This window comes from Leucopleurus acutus (assembly GCF_964270905.1).
Source record: "Leucopleurus acutus genome assembly, chromosome: 11".
Lineage (NCBI taxonomy): Eukaryota > Metazoa > Chordata > Mammalia > Artiodactyla > Delphinidae > Leucopleurus > Leucopleurus acutus.
This window is the reverse complement of record NC_139152.1, coordinates 61,025,851-61,044,001: the sequence shown is the minus strand read 5'-3', so window position 1 is coordinate 61,044,001 and position 18,151 is coordinate 61,025,851. Positions and strand designations below refer to the sequence as shown.

Sequence of the window (18,151 nt, the reverse complement as noted above, 5' to 3'; positions counted from 1 at the left end):
AATGACTACATTTGCACTGCTGTTGGGGTCCTTTGAAGAAACTGAGCCAAAAAATATTGATTGTTACTGTTTGCATCCCTACTAGGGATTCTTTGAATCCCAGTGATTCAGTCTTGCATTACCACTGAAATCCATTTTTCAAGTACTGATAATTATATTTAATTTTGTATTTTATAATGTAAATGCTAGCTAATAAGAAAAGCAAATTAGTGAATAAAGATTATTAGATGTTCAGATGGTGAAGAAATTCACTGATACTAGATTCTCTTTTCCACCTATCTAGTTGCCTATGTTATTTGGGGAAATATACACACAACTTCATAAGTTTTATATAACTTTTGTATGATATCTGTTGGTCCTATGCTACACACAGATGTACATATAATGGAGTGTATACACTCACAATCTAAATAATGCATACCAAAACGTTTTGCCTGGTGTAAAAATTGTAAATGGCATACTTCAATGGAGGGTTAAGTCTGCAAAATTCAAGCATGCAACTTCAAAATTTAAAACAAGAGAACATTTTCTGATCGGTTAATTTCAAAGTTAAAAGGCTATACACCCTGTCATAAGAAATAAACTTGGAAATGACATTTTTGAGCATAATTTCTATTGTCATTTCTAAGTCCACTTTTCAAAACATCTACCTTATTGAAAAACAATTGCCACTGCTGACAACAGCGAGCAAAAATTCAATGGAAAGAAATTGTAATCTAATAACCACAGTAACAAAAAATTAGGCATCATTTCTGTATCTTCTCTATAATGCATATAATTTAGAGAAATATTTATTATCTTCCTAATACAATTATGTGAAACACTTAATATATACTTCTTGATCAGAAGAATTTAGTGTACTCAAGCTTTTTTCCAGGAAATGAAAAGGTGTAATTATTTCAAGAAAAATTGGGACACCTTATTAAAATAGTCACAGCCATAACATGGAGCTGCATCATGAAAGATAAAGGTATTATGGGGAGGTGATATTGCTTATCCAATGTGGTTTTTTTTGGCTTTACAATCTTTTAGAATCCAAAAAGAGACATTGCATGTAGCACCTTAGAGCAGTAACGTAATGGAATAAAGGAACAAAGGAGCTAATGAAATTATTCCAAAATGGAATTTAAGAGAGATTAAGTGACATACATATCAATTTTTGCTTCTCAGTATTTATCTATCTTGGAATCAGTCTAGTTTTAATAATTTAATAAAAGTGTCAAACATGATGGGAAGATTTTTTATTATATCCCCATGTTAGGAACTTATAATTAAGAAATCACTTTTATAACACCAAGAAAGTGAAAATTATGTAATTTTAGTTGTAGTGTTTCAAAGTTCATCCAAATTATTATGAATCATTTGTTGGGAAAGATAATAATTGACTGTGAAAATTAATACATTGGCAAGCTAAGGAAGTGTAGACATATTTGATTAGTCTTGCCTCTGCATCTAATTTTTCTCATCCAGCTTCTCACATGCCTGAACATGTTTATCATAAATTGTGAAAGGATTTGTCCTGTCTCTGGTCCATATGCACGTTCTGCCAAAATGTATAAAAAGAAACTTAAGGATCTCAAACATTTTCTTGAATTTACCACCAATGACTCAATGATTGTTTATTGAATGAAGTATTTGAGGTGATTTAGTTCATGACATGACAAGTTACGGCTTATTCAGCTCTGCTCCCCCTTCCATCCTCAACCTGTTGCTAACACACTCCTGTCAAGTTCCTCCTTCTTTCATTCTGGGTTTTGAAAATCATTTTTGTGTGCAGAATAATTGCCTTTCCAGTATCAGAGAAGGCAGGTGGGTGCTCTGAGAAGGCTAATAATTTGGCACCAATTCAAGCCTAATTTCTAATATATAAATTGAACATTGAATAACTTCTAATTTCCAATTTCTCATAATACTCACTTAATATAGAGTTTTCTCCATCTCATTGCACTGCCTGCAATTTTTTCTTGCTTCGAGAACAACACCCCACTATTCCTCAGTTACCCCCCACTCCTGAATCTGACTCTGCGTCCTTGCTTTCAGATCTCCTTCCCCATTGTATGTTTCCACCTTCTTAGCATCTATTCTAACTCCTTCCTGTGCCTACAGCAACTTGGACCATGATGTTCTTCTCTTCTTTCACCTGGTCCCAAGAAACCCACAGTCCATTTTGAGTATGAATTACCTAATTCAGTATTATGGACTGAATTGTGTCTCTTGCTCACCCTGCAAATTCATATGTTGAAGTCCTAACTGTCAATGTGACTGTATTTGGAGACACAGCCTTTAAGGGAGTAATTAAGGTTAAATGAGGCCATAAGGGTGGGGCCCTAGTCCAATAAGACTGATACCTTATTATAAGAAGAGGAAGAGATACCAGGAATGAGCACACATAAAAGAAAGACCACGTAAGGACACAGGGAGAAGGTAGCTATCTACAAGCCAGGAAGAGTGGTCTTACCAGAAACAACCTGCCTTAATCTTGGACTTCTAGCTTCCAGAACTGCAAGGAAATAAATTTCTGTTATTCTATTTAAGTCAGTGGTCCCCAACCCTTTTGGCACCAGGGACCAGTTTCGTGGAAGACAATTTTTCCAGGGACTGGGTCGGGGGATGGGGGTTTGGACGCTTCAGGCGGTAATGAGAACGATGTAGGGGATGGTTCAGGTAGTAATGTGAGCAATGGGGAGCGGCAGAAGAAGCTTTGCTTGCTGGCCTGCCACTCACCTCCTGCTGTGTGGCCCAGTTCTTAACAGGCTGCGGTCTGCAGCCCGGGGGTTGGGGGCCCCTAGTTTAAGTTACCTAGCCTGTGGTATTCTGTTATGGCAGCTAGACCAGACTAATAAACCCAGATTATAGTTCATTTTCCTATCATTCTTCTACCTCCTTGCCTAAGTGAAACCTAACTTTTCCTGAGATTGCTTTTAATTAGCAGTGCCTGCTTTTGCCATGCCTTGAAAAATACTTTTCACTTTCCTCCCTGCTGCCAAATTCATACCATGTTTTGAAGCTTTCCTTATTTGAAGTAAAGTTGGCCCCTGTAGTTTATGCATTTAGGCCATCCCTTTTCACTGAAATTACCCACAGAATTTTTGAACCTCTTCCAATCCTTCTTGTCAACATTAGACTTTTTCACCTAGATTTCTTTTAGTAAATGCTATTCTCTGAATCAATATCTGCAGAAACTCACAGTTCTTGAATTAATCATTTTCAGAACCCTTTAATTCCACCCTCCATATGTTATTTGATGGCCTTGGAGCTGTTTTATGTAGAGGCCCTGCACTCTGGGCAAAGGAAGGCTGTGGTACTTTTAAAATATTCCTCTAATTCTTGATATTTCTCCCTTCAAAAGGCAGTGTTTGATTTCTCCCTTTTGAATGTGGGCTGGATTTAGTGATTTGTTTCTGACAAATAGAATGTGGAGAAAGTGATGGTACATAAAGTAACTTCTGAGACTAGGTCATAAAAGACATCACCTTTCCTTCCTTGTTCTTTCTGTTTCTTGGATTCCTCACTCTGGTGTGGGCAGCTGACACGTTGTGATGTTATGAAGGCACTCAAGGAGCCCCATGGAAAGGTCCACATGGTAAGAAACTGGGGCCTTCTCTCAATAGACAGTAGGAACTTAGGTCTCCTACCAACAGACTGTGAGTGTGCTACCTTAGAAATAGATCTGCCAGCCCCAGTTAAACCTTAGGTGACCACAGCTGCTGGCTGAAATCTTGACTACAACCTCATGAGAGGCTCTGAGCCAAAACCCACCCAGACCCACCCTGACTGTTGAAATTGGGATAATAAATATCTGTTGTTTTAAGTTGCTGAGTTTTGGGGTAATATTCACATAGCAGTAGATAATTACAACTTTCATGTCTGGAAGCATGGGAGCAAGGAGATTAATTAGAAGGCTGTAGTGATTTCTCAAAGAGATGATTGTCACTTGGATTCCAGTGTGTTAGGGAATTAGACTCTGAAGTGAGGAGGAAAGGGAGGCGCCAAGATGACCTCTCAGTTTTGACTTGTGTTCCATCTACTGAGATAAAGAAGATGAAGGGAAGAACAGATTTGAGGGGAAAGAAATTTTAAAATTTGGTGAACCTACTTGACACCACGTCCAGTGACAATGACAAGAAAGCAACTGAGCAAGAATGCAGTCTAGAGCTCAACGAGGTCAGGGCTGGGAATATAAATTTGGAAACAGAAGCAAATGGATGTAGGTTTTAATCACTGGACCATATCAGGTCGCCTAAATATAGAAAGGGATCTGGAGCCAAGTTGTATGTTGTTCTATCATTTGGAGATCAAGTGGAAGAGAGGAAGTAGCAAAGAAAACTGAGAGTATTGTCCAAAGAAGTAGGGTGAAAATCAGAACGTGGAAAATCATTTAGTGAGAGTGTTTCAAAGGGAGAGGACCTTTAGTGTTTACTGATTCTGAGAGTGAGAACATAAAAATATCCATTGGAATTGGCCACTGACTTGCAACTTATGACCTCTACAAGAGCCGGCTGCTCTAATTGGAGAAATTTGAATGGAAGACAGACTGAAGTGAGTGGATGGCTGACTTATAAACATTTTGTCTCTTTCTTATTGAATGAACAATTTCTACCTTTATTTGAGGCATTTGTTTCTTTTTATCTTTCCCCCCAAATAGATTACATGCTCTTTGTACATAAGAACTTGTGGTTTCTCCAGAATCTCAGGGCAGAGAGCCTTCACCTTAATAGTTGAACAAGAAATATTTATTGAATTGAATTAGACTCTTGCACAACCAACAAAATTATAGAACAGACAAGAAAGAAAACTGTAGGTCATTAAAAACATCCCATGAAGGATTACTATAACCATTTGAGAAGGACTTTTAGGTATGGGGGGTCCTTCTCCAGTCCTAGTTCTTTCAAAAGCTTACCCTGTCTTAAAGAAATTTTCACATTTGCAAAATCAAAATCAACAAAGCCTGTTGGATATGCAAAAACTGTTAAATGGCATTAGATGGCTGATTTGCTTAGTATTCCTAAAATGTGTCCCTGATGCAAACAAAACAAAACAAAAATGACAAAGCAGAACAAAATAAAACAAAACCTAGATAAAATTTGGGCTGTTGCCAAATGGTTAAGGTTCTAAAAAGAAGAAATAAGGTAATAAAAAATGGGATGTTAACGAAAACCTAAAGCACAGTCACAGTTCTCTTTTCCTGATTGACTAAAACTTTTAGCACATATTTTAAAAGAAATGTTTTACCTTTAAGAATGAAAGCAATTCAAGTTGTGAGTGTCATTTTAGAGCTTACAGCATTTTTAAGATTCTACAGTGCAGAAAAGAGATACTTTGGGTTTCTTTCTAAGTCAGCATTGTGCAAGCTCAAGAGAATATTAACTGTAGGATTTTCTAGCTCTATTAAATATTCAGAAGCTTCCCTTCTGTTGTCTCTGTATCAAGGGCAAATCCTGTAAACCTTGCTTTGGAAGCTCTCAAATGAGCTAAATAATCTGTGAAAACCACCATTTCTTTCTCTAGCTAGAAGATATATTTTTAAAAAGTATGTAAAGGAGGGCTTCCCTGGTGGCGCAGTGGTTGAGAGTCCGCCTGCCGATGCAGGGGACGCGGGTTCATAACCCGGTCCGGGAAGATCCCACGTGCCGCGGAGCAGCTGGGCCTGTAGGCCATGGCCACTGAGCCTGCGCGTCCGGAGCCTGTGCTCCACAACGGGAGAGGCCACAACAGTGAGAGGCCCGCGTACCGCAAAAAAGTATGTAAAGGAGGAGAACCCAGCTCATACATGTCCATTCATGCAAGTTTCAGACTTTTTTAGATGCTTTAGGAACAAAATGTATAGTTGACTTTGTCCAAGTAATGAACACACAATTGCTTTCTATCCTGACACCTGTTTGCTTAGTTATTTTTGCTTATGTAGAATCAGCATTTGGTTATTATATCAGTTATTTTATAAGGACCTTGAAAAAGTACTATATATAAAGATCCATAAGATAAATCAGGAATAAAGCTTAGGAATTTCATTTTCCTGGCTTTGCTGCTTTTGCACTATTGTTGAAAAAAGTTTAGCATGTGTGCGTGCATGAGTGTTTGCATGCATATATGTGTATAAAATGCTATTTATTGGAATACTGTAATATTTATTTTCTAAATATTTGTGTTCAGTAGGGTTTAAGATTCCTGAGTTGAGAAAAAGGTGAATTCAGAGAAGCAATATATGTTACAAAACAGAGAGCTTTGACCTTAGTCTCTACACCTCGGTTCACTTTTCTTTAAAATGGGATAATGGAATCTACTGTGCAATATGTTTGCAGGATTAGAAGAGATGCAAATTATTTTTTTAGGACAGATGCCCTCACTGAATTTTACCTGTTAATATTATTATTGCTTTGGTTTTAGATTGTTATTTTTATTATTTTTTGGTTGCTATTTTTAAATGACAAAGGCAGTGTTGCTCTTGGCATCTTAAAACTATCCCTAGTTTTTTAAAGTATCACTTATTAATCATATAAACTGTCATTGGTGGCATAGCCTGGAATTTCTTAGTTTCCTGATGTCTCTGAGGACAACGGACACTGAATTAGATTTGGGAGGTAAAATTAGTTAAAAACAGTATAAAACAATTGTGTAGTTACCATATTTTGCTGATTGGTTATGGATAGAAAATGTCTATGATTTAGACAGTTTTATAGTACTTGGGAATGTTTGGTATTAGCTTTCATTACTAAGCTCTTATCGTCACAATTTCAGAATTATGGTCTGGTGCTGTATCAGCTGAATAACTTTTTATATTTTCTAGAATTGGCCCATTTTGTTTAGTCTTATAGCAAGTAAAGCCAAAAAATTAAAAATTGGTAATGATCTCTATGAATAAAACTGGCTTACCCTTGTGAATGCAGTAATGTGTGTGTGTGTGTGTGTGTGTGTGTGTGTGTGTGTGTGTGTGTTTGCAACTCGTACTTTTCAGCACCCACTAGTTTGTTAATCCCTTGCAATCTGGATTCTCTCCTATTTCTTCACTAAAAGTGCTTAATCAAGGGAAACTAAGGATGGCCTAATTATCTCATTCAAAAGTCCTTTCTCGGGCTTCCCTGGTGGCGCAGTGGTTGCGAGTCCGCCTGCCGATGCAGGGGACACGGGTTCGTGCCCCGGTCCGGGAAGATCCCATATGCCGCGGAGCGGCTGGGCCCGTGAGCCATGGCCGCTGAGCGTGCGCGTCCGGAGCCTGTGCTCCGCAACGGGAGAGGCCACAACAGTGAAAGGCCCGCGTACCGCTAAGAAAGAAAAAAAAAAAAAAAAAAAAGTCCTTTCTCCATTTTTATCTTCTTTGAACTCTGCAGAAATTGGCATTGTTAATCCCTCTTCCTTGAAGCATTATCTTTCTTTTCTTATCTCTGACATTGTCCTGCTCTTGTCACTCAAACTGACAATCTGTTCCCTTATTAGTTCCCTTATTAGTCCCTTATTAGTCTTAGTTTATACTTTTCTTCCTAATCTATTATGTTTGTTGTTTTCATAAGCCTTCTTAAACATCCATTTGGGGGAAGTGGTTGGGTGTAAATAAGTGAACCAAAGTTGTGTTAAACTTTATGTTTGGCGTGGCCATAGTCTGCTATTGTCAATATTTATTAAGCACTACTCAGTACCATTGACATAAAATAGGAATAAAACTTCCTGCTGTCACAAGCTTGTGTTCGACCAAAGGAGAAAAAATAAAATATTACAGAAATGAGGGAAGTGCTATAGTAGAGATATGAATAGGAACCTAACAAGAAAGTGCTTAATTTTGCCTTAGATTTCAGGGATTTCTTTCAAAGACTAAGTGATCTCTGAGTTGAGTCTTGAATAAGTAGTTCTTTGCCAGTCACACAAAGCAAAGAGGTGTATTTCAGACAGAAGAACTGCATGTACAAAGGCATCATACATCATAGAAGATGGTGAGGTTCACAGCAGAAAGGTGTGTAAGGTCCACATAAAGAAATTTCTTGAATGACATATTAATAACGTTGTGTGTTATCCTGTAATTGGGAGCCATTAAACTATTTTAAGCAGATGAGTGACATAATCACATTTGTTCCCTTAAAGGAGTGTTTATTCCTAGTAATCCAAGACAAGCTAATTAAAGGAAAATTAAAAGATAAGCCACTGACATTGGGAATGGAGAGAAGGGAGAAGAATACTAACTAGAGGTATTTCAAGTCTGAGAATCTACACAATTCAGTGATTCAACAGCCAAAGGTGTTGGGAAAATAAATAAGGAATCTAGGTACCAAGCTGGTTAATGGGTAAATGATGGTCAAAATAACAGAAAATAGGGCTTCCCTGGTGGTGCAGTGGTTGAGAGTCCGCCTGCCGATGCAGGGGACGCGGGTTCGTGCCCTGGTCCGGGAAGATCCCACGTGCCGCAGAGCGGCTGGGCCCGTGAGCCATGGCCGCTCAGCCTGCGCGTCCGGAGCCTGTGCTCCGCAACGGGAGATGCCACAACAGTGAGAGGCCCGCGTACCACACACACACAAAAATAATAATAACAGAAAATATAAGGGAACAGGAAGATCAGATTTGAGCAGTATATTAGGCAGGTAAAGTTTGAAGTTCCTTTAAAATCTTCAATAATAAAATGTATAATAGTGTGATGGTTAATTTCATGTGTCAGTTTGACTGCGCTAGGGATGCCCTGATAACAGGTAAAACATTATTTCTGGATGTGTCTATGAGGGTTTCTGGAAGAGATTAGCATTTGAGTCCGTCCACTTGAGTAAAGATCCCCTCACCAGTGTGGGTGGGCATCATCCACTCTGCTGAGGGCCAAAAAAACAGAAGGGTGAATTAGTTCTCTCTGCTTGAGCAGAGGCGTTTATCTTCTCCTGCCCCCGAACATCGGCACTCCTGGTTCTTGGACCATCAGACTCAGACTGGGACTTACATCATTGGTTGCCCTGGTTCTGAGGCCATCAAGCTTGGGCTGGGACTACACCACTGGCTTTTCTAAGCCTTCAGGGGGCAGACAGTAGATCATGGGACTTCTCAACCTCTGTAATCTTGTGAGCCAATCCCTCATAATAAATCCCTTTTTATATACTATAAATATCCTATCGATTCTGTTTCTCTGGAGAACCTGGACTAATAGAGCCATTGTTTTGATTACCTCCATATTATTTGTTAATTTACCGAGACTGAAGAACTGTATGGATTTGGAGAATTATAATTATAAATCACAAAGAAAAGGTATAACCTGAAGATTGACATTTCATGCATTGATGGCAGTTGGAATTGTGGAAGTAGATGAGATTACCAGATTTCCAGAGATTTCAATATTTAAACTGTGGACGCAGATATTTCTGATTATTCCAGATTTCTGTAAATACCGAGAATTCCTTTGGTTAGAGTTCAGTTCATTCGTGACAGCTTTAGAAGTGTTAATATGACAAATGCATGGTTTTTTATCTAGTAAAGCAGCTAATTGTATTGAAAATCACATTGGAGACCTTGTGATCTTGTATAGAGTCACTGTTGGGTCCTATTAGCTATATATAGAAGGGTCAGGAGATACCTGTTTTCCTGGATTAGGATGTAACTCAGTGATGTGAGCAAATGTATTTTTAATAAAAAATAAATTTTTAAAAAGAATAGCATCTCTGAAAGAGAAAAAATAAAGTTAGAAGAGTGGCATTGTTTTACATTTTTGCAAATCTCTTTCATGTCTGACTTAATAGAAGATGGCTGGTTCTCATATCTCCTTGTGCATTCAGTCTGTTGTAATACTACATGTCATGTAGCTTCTGGAAAACTTCCCTGTAAACTGGTGTGACAATGAGAAAGGCAAAAATCATTTTAATATCATTACAAAGCTAATTTTGATTCTGTAGACCCAAACAAGGTTCTGAGGACCACTAGAAGTCCCCAGGCCACACTTTGATAGCTGTTGATATAGTTAAATCGCTAAGGCAAGCAGCATTAAGGTCGACCCTACTGGGTTTCCAATTACACAGCCAATCAATCCCCTCCCAATTTTAAATATGGTTTTCTGCGTCTCGTAACGAAATTACAAGTTACACATAGGCTTTTGTTTTGTGGAATATAGAACATTTGCCTCTGCCCTCTGGGAAGAATTTGAACTATTTGCAAGATGCCCAAGATCTTCAGGTAGAGGAGGAATTGAAACTCTAGTGTCCTCTATCCACATAGGGATACCTGTGGAGGTAGACTAGAGTGGACTGGAAGGTCCTGACACAGGCTTTGTAGCAAGGAAGAGCAGATATCCACTAAAAAAAAATCATCTTGAGGAGGAGGGAATACTAAAGCCCTAACAAATATGTTAATCTGTTTGCGGAAGGGCCAGATCCATTGGAGCTATGCCTGGGCTTGGAAGACTCTCAGGACCCAGTTACCTTGGCACAGGTCCTGTTTATAGAAAGAATTACTGAGCAAGCAGATATGGCAAAAAGAGAACAATGTATTTGAGACCGAAGCTTGGGACACTCTGTGGTGTACAGCAGAGGTGACACTGCAGGGTAGACAGCCATGCATGTCACTGGGTAGAGTGTGTTTTAACCACAGCACCATAGTGTTGAAAGAAACAGATTTATGAGTCAGTGAATCTTTGGCAGGTGTTTGAAAGCTAGTCACCTCCCTTCACCTTCAACTAATCCTCCCTTAATCTCTCTCACTTTCAACTGAGTAAAATCAAGGATCCTTAAATAATTCATTTTGGAAAGTAATTGTTAGTCTAAAGAAAGATATACGGGGGTACATAGGGCTTAAAATGTGCCCCCCTATGTAAAATCCTAGATCATGGTGGTGTACATCATATCATTTCAAGACAAACTGAATCATTTAAAAAATAAATTTAAGACAAATTAATATATGCTAAAGATGGAAAATTTGGTTTGGGGAGAGTTTTCAATAATTGGAATTTAGGGTATACAATTCATGTTTATGTTGTGAAATGACTATATATAATCTGTTATTCTTATGACTCAAAAGGTATAGAATTTTTCTTCAGTCTAATGAAACGGTTATAAAAATTATTTTCATGAAGTATGTTAATTGTACACTTTACATTTCATTGTGAGACTTAGAGAAGTAAATGATATTGTATATTCATATTGGATGACTTTTAATTCTAGTTCCCTAACTTTGAATATAACAATCCATTATGATAAAACTAATATTATGTACAGGCCTCTCTTGCCTCTATCCTGGAAAATTATACTTGGGTGTGAGTGGATAGGCCTTGACTGTAAACAAACAACTAAAATTTCAATGACATCAGTCTGTGGCATAGAAAAAAAAAATGTAGGAGAATGGTATATATATTGGATAAAGGTACCAAAAAACATGATTGAAGATATTTATTAGGGGCCACGTAAGTCTCAGTAGCCAAAAGAAATATTGGGGTATATTTTCTTGATTTACAGAATCTAAATCTTATATTGTTCTATGTCTTTTGGGTTTTTTGTCTGTTTCTATGCCTATCTATATAATATATTTGTGTCTATATTTAATCTATACCTACTGTGTATAATACACATATATCCATACATATAACACATTTTATATGTAGATATAGACATAAAACATATAACTTGTTATAAACACACACATGATTATGTACAGTTACCTGTAGCTTAATCTTCTTCACTGATTTCTGAGTTTAGTAACCATGTATGTGATCAGCTTTCTTCAATCTAATTCAGTACAATAAATGCAGTTAAGTTTGTGGAACTGCTTTTAAATGGTGAAACTTGGATGAAGAGAAATTGATTTTACCAGCTTCAGAAGAAGTCAAAGTAATTGTCAACTCTGCATGGAACCAGCAGACACTGGTCTCTAGTTTTCCCTGTTTGGTTGGCCTTTGAGGATAGACTTACTAATGAAAGAGACTTTTTCTCTCTCTAGAGACCACATTTCTGTAAACACCACCACACTTGTTAATTACGGCAAAAGTAGTACAAGGGCCTTGAATACGTACATAATTAAGAGCATCTGCTGAGTTTCAGGTGCTGTAGAAAAGAAGAAAATTTGCAAATGTATAATTTCTATGGACAAATAAAATCAGCTTAATGGTCATTGAGAATGAAGATCCAGGTTTAATCCTCTCTTGGTCATTACTTTCTTTGAATTTTGTTTTAAAATTAAACTTAAAATACATGATCAAAATTTTGTGAAAAATGTAAACTTTGCAGGCATTTATAAAATCAGTTATGATTCTCCATTAGCAACACACTCACCTGAGGCCACTCTTATACCCAGACATCACCACTGCTGAGAATATAGTGTTTCTATTTATTTGCATACACTAGTTGTACATAAAGAAAGAAATGGGATTGGACTCTGTGTATTGTTGTGCCACAGCCATTTAGAATAGAATCAGATACTTAGTATTTACTATGAGCCACTTGTTGTTGTTTAATATGTTTCATTAGTGATCATTCTGTGTCAGTATGTATTGAACTACATCATTCTTTGTGATGCGATTTTATGACAATACAATGACTAGGAATATTTACATTTTTCTGGGTCTTTTCGGGTACAAGTAATGCTTAAATTAATGCCCTACATATATCCTTGTACTTTTATATACATATTTTACCCGAGTAAATTTCTAAAAGTGGAGGTTTTGGATCAGGAGGCACTATGCGCGCTGATACTTCATCATTGGAAGTCCTTGCTCTTCTCGTGTATTGATTTCATTTAAGCTCTCGAAATACAAACTAAAAACAGGTGTACCTCATGTGGGGTTGTGAAAACAAATTCCTTAGCATATATTTAAGTAACTTGTCTTAAAAATCTTCTCATAGTTTATTTCCAAGTATTAAATTATCTCATTGACTTTCATTAAAAAATAGAGGTGAATTTAATTTTTCTTCAGATTTTTTCTCCCTTTAAGTTTTGCAATGAAGGTCCATATTTCTGACTGTGAATTAATAAGAAGTGACTTTTAAAGACAGATTCCGTGTTGTGGCCAACAGAATTTTTACATAACAAATAAATATTTTTAAAAGTGCTGCTTTACTAATTTCATAAGAACTGAGCACCTACTTCTTGTCATGGGTTAGGCCTTGTGCTTGGCTCTAAGGATAGATGTTAAATCCTTCTCTTTGAGTGTGTGAAAATTGCTGCAGTATCATCAGTGATCCTGGGCTAGGGAAGCATGGAGAAGGGTCACTTAATGAGTCTTGTTCTCATTATGTTTGTAAGTTCTGGAGCTTTTGAATTAGTTATTAAGTTCAATTTTATTTATTTATTTATTTAGCTAGCTAGCTATTTATTATTGAAGTATAGTTGCTGTACAATATTATATAAGTTACAGGTGTACAATATAGTGATTCACACTTTTTTAAGTTTATACCCATTTACAATTATTATAAAATATTGCCTATATTCCCTGTATTATACAGTATATCTTTGTTGCTTATTTTATACCTAATAGTTTGTAGTTCTTGATCGCTACCCCTATATATTGCCCCTCCCCCCTTCCTCTCCCCACTGGTAACCACTAGTCTGTTCTTTATATCTGTGAGTCTGCTTCTGTTTTTTTATATTCACTAGCTGAATTTTTTAGATTTGACATATAAGTGGTATCATATAGTATTTGTCTTTCTCTGTTTTACTTATTTCACTTAGCATAATGCCCTATAAGACCACCCATGTTGTTGCAAATGGCAAAATTTTATTCTTTTTTATGGCTGTGTAGTATTCTATTGTGTGTGTGTGTGTGTGTGTGTGTGTGTGTATGTGTGTGTGTGTGTATCTCTACACCACATCTTCTTTATCCATTCATCTGTTGATGGACACTTAGGTTGCTTCCATATCTTGGCAATGGTAAATAATGCTGCTATGAACATTGGGGTGCATGTATCTTTTTGAATTAATGTTTTGGGTTTTCTTTTTTTTGGATATATATCCAGGAATGGAATTGCTGAGTCATATGATAGTTCTATTTTTAGTTTTTTGAGAAACCTCCACTGTTTTCCACTGCAGCTGCACCCATTTACATTCCCACCAACAACATACAAGGGTTCCCTTTTCTCCACATCCTTGCCAACACTTGTTATTTGTGTTTTGATGGTAGCCATTCTGACAGGTGTGAGGTGATATTTCATGTGGTTTTGATTTGCATTTCCCTGATGATTAGTGATGTTGATCATCTTTTCATGTGCCTGTTACCCATCTGCATTTCCTCTTTGGAAAAATGTCTATTCAGTTTTTCTGCCCATTTTTTAATTGAGTTGTTTGTTTTTTCTGTGTTGAGTTGTAGGAGTTGTTTATATATGTAAGATATTAATCCTTTATTGTTCATATCATTTGTAAGTACTTTCTCCCATTCATTAGGTCATCTTTTTGTTTTGTCAATGGTTTCCTTTGCTGTGCAAAAGCTTTTAAGTTTAATTAGGTCCCATTTGTTTATTTATGCTTTTATTTCCTTTACATTAGCATATGGATCCAAAAAAATATTGCAGTGATTTATGTCAAAGAGTGTTCTTCAATTATATCTCAATAAAACTAGAAGAAAAAAGAATAGTTCTAATAAAAAAATAAAATGTTCTGCCTATGTTTTCCTCTAGGAGTTTCATAGTATCTGGCCTTACATTTAGGTTTTTAATCCATTCTGAGTTTATTTTTGTGTATGGTGTTAGAGAATGTTAGTTGTTGAGTTCAGTTACATATATTTTAATGCTAACCTGAAAGAGAAAATGATGAAACATAAAAATATACCACACTTTCCCCCTGTTTCTCTCAGCCTATTATATATACCTGGAGACTCTACTTGAATGTTTGCTTCGAGGTTGATTGACCTAATACCTTCTATGTAGAATCTGGACTCTGAGGACTTCTACTCCATAATTGCTAATTGGAAAAAAAAGGGAGAGAGAGAGAGTTTGGGGCACTCTATGTTGCTAAGCATGGGCACTGAGCTTATGGAGAAAAAGTAACTACTCACTGGACGCACAAGCCAATATTTTAGTAGGATATTCCCAGCCTGAAACTGCCTTGGGTGAAATATCAGTTCTGTGAATTCAGTCAACATGCTATATTTTGTCTGGAAAGCTTTCTAACATTTTAATTAGTATTTAACATGCCTCTTTTTATTTTCATTTAATGCTTGTAGGAGTCTGTGGTCTTAACACAGGGGAAAAGGAAGAGAAAGATGGCAGTATAAGTTTCTTCCCCAACTCCCTGGTAAGATACAAACTTCATTAACAGAATGAATGGAAGCTAACATTGGCAACATTTGGACCTGTGAGCCAATTCAGTTTGCTTCAGCTGTAAATTTGGCTTTTTTGCTTCAAAATGCGGACTTTCATTTTTCATTTCTGTTATTTCCTTTTTTCACATCATTTTTATGCTCACTAGAATATAGTCTACCTTATTTTGTTAATTTATTCATTCTTTTATTAATTTTTCCATCCTTCTATTCATCCATCCAGTCATACTAAATACTAACTACTGTGACAGAAGCAGGAGGTACAGAAATGAATATGACATCATTCCAGTCCTTAAACAGTTCCCAGTTCAGTGAAGAGGAAAAACAAATAAAACCTTCTTTTTCCCCATTTATTTCCTTTTTAATTTTTAAAAAATATTATTCAATCTAACCTCATATTTACCCATCTCGGCTTAACTCAGTGAGTCAGGAACAAAAGAAGACATTTTCTATATCCAAGACTCTTAGATTTAAGTTCAGGTAAAGTGCACAAGTTCCTTGCTAAAGGAATCCAAATGTGGCCTCTGGATAATTCTAGATCTTCAAGGTTTCTGGAGTCACCCTTTCATTTGATACTCAAACTAAGTTCCTAATAAACTGAGACCCTATTCTTCATTCCATGGGAAGCTCTGTCTCCCAATATCTCCAAGGACTTTATTGGGAGCTGCATTTCTCCTTATTACGTTTTACTTTTATTTGTTACCCTCTTATGGTTTTGAATCTCAGTACGTATTTTGCCTCTCGTGGTTGACTGATGTCCTCTTTTTGTTCTCCCATGGTCCAATGCCTTCACTACTCAAAGCACCTTCAACACCAGGCTGTTTTGTACAACCCTTTTGCTGAAGGCCTAACAGAGCAAGCATCATCTTAGAATTTAATATTCTCCATTGGTCTCCCAAAGTTCTGCTGCTGTACCTGTGGGGGATTTCTCAATTGTCTGTGCTCATATTATGGGCCTCTCCTCCTTCACTTTAGAGACATTTTCCACTTCCTTCTCTTCAGAATTCAACTTCCTTCCAAGGTCCTCACTTGCAGGCTGATAGAGGCCAACTTCCAATTTCCTACCATGTTATTATGAAGCATACTTTGGTTCTCAGTTACAACTCTTGTTCTAGACCATACCTAGTGTCCTTAGCCTTTATAAATAAAAAATGACCTATCAAGCTGATTTTTAAGCAAAATAATGAGGTACTTCTAAGATGAATGTTGTATATTTCCAGGAATATCAAAGTTTGTTTCCATTCTTTATACTCTTTTTAGTTTCCGATTATAGTACTATCACACTCCAGCAGATTTACAAAGTCTTTAAAAGCTAAAGATATACTGAGTTATAAAGATTACAATGAAGAATAACACAAATATCATCATGTAGTTCTTTAAATTATGCTAATAAAAATATTTATAAATGCAAGTTCCAATGACATAAAAACAGACAATTTTTGGTTTCTAAAGTTTTGTGTCTTAGAATTGTGTATATTTAGAAACTATTCCGTTGCTTTGTTTATTCACAGGTATTTGTGTAGTTCTTTAAAGCAGATAATCTCAGGCCAAAGTTTTTTTTTTTTTTTTTTTTTTGTCTTTTTGTGTATCTCTTATGTATTTGGTGAGATCTGTATATCTCGTCCATTGAAGATCAACCAGGGGCAAAAAAAGAGGTGGTTTCAATCTCTTCTTGAAACTTAGATCTTTTCAGTGTCATGGTTGAGATGCAGGATATTAGGGAAGAGCTTTGGGTTTGGGATATACCCTATTATTTCTAAATAATGGCCTCCCTCCACTTGACTGATGACCTCCTCCTGCTGAATAATTCATTTGTTTAGACATTCAAGGAATAGTCTCTTGGTATTCATTAAGCATGCTCAATCTAAGAGCGTTATCAGAGAGCACCAGAAATCTGCCAGCTTCTTTGAAAGCCTCTGGTGCTGACAAATGGCAACAGTGCCATTTACTAAAACAACTGGGTTTCAAGTTTTCAGATCTTTAATATTAAGAAGTATGTGATCCCAAGATAAATAAAGGTTTCAACATATTTGTATTCTACATTTGAGAGTTTGGTAGTTATGGGAACAGAATCGGGGGCAAAACTTACCAAGTTAGTGTCTCAGGTCTATCACTTTGTAATCTTATGACTTTGGAGAAGTGACAAACTCTGTGACTGTAAAAGGTGTTGGTGTAGTGTTGTTATGAGTGTTGACATGAGTTAATTACGTAAATTGCTTTGAAGACTGTCTGGTGCTAGTAAGAACTATATAAGTGAGAGCTTTTATTATTATTCTGTATTAGTAGGTGTGTATTCATATATTACTGACCAAAGAAATGTTGAATTTAAAAAAAATCCTGCAACTTTATAACATATTACTTTAACATTTGGAGTTCCTTTTCAGGACAGGAAGAAGACTGCCTTTTAATTTGTTCCTTAACTCTTTCTCTCTCTTCAGTCTCGATGCCTCCTCTTCCTAGATTTGCTTTTTTGGACAAGACTCTGCCTTAAGTTGATATAATATAAATGGTAACATAGCTCAAATTTTTTTTTCCATGTTCATACCTCATGACAATCTGAACATTATACAAGAAACCTACAGTTAAATATGGGTGGCTACCAAATTTCTATCAGTGTGGACTGCACCTTTTATTTATGGTTGTAAATCTTGATCTAATATGTGAAGATCTCTAGGATGGTAAAAAATATCTGGAGCCATTGTCTACATTTATTTTTTTTTCAGCCTGTTGCCCTTTAACATTCTTTTGCAAGGATTTTTATGCTCTTTTCACAGGTATAGTGTCTTACACAAAAGAGTCAAATTATTTTCCAACATAAATCAAAACTTTTTACCTATATAAGCTGAAAACAGAACTTGAAACATATCATCAGCAACTCTAATGAATGTTCCCTACACATGTCTTCTTACACTTGAGAAACATGCCAAGTGAAATCTTCAAATATATGTTTATACTTTT

General features: G+C 36.5%; 1 protein-coding gene across 1 annotated transcript in view; it reads left to right on the top strand.

Moving 5' to 3' along the window:
• Nucleotides 1-18,151, top strand: part of KCNC2 (potassium voltage-gated channel subfamily C member 2) — a 193,381-nt gene that overhangs the window by 167,017 nt on the left and 8,213 nt on the right. The gene's annotated exons all lie outside the window — the stretch shown is intronic.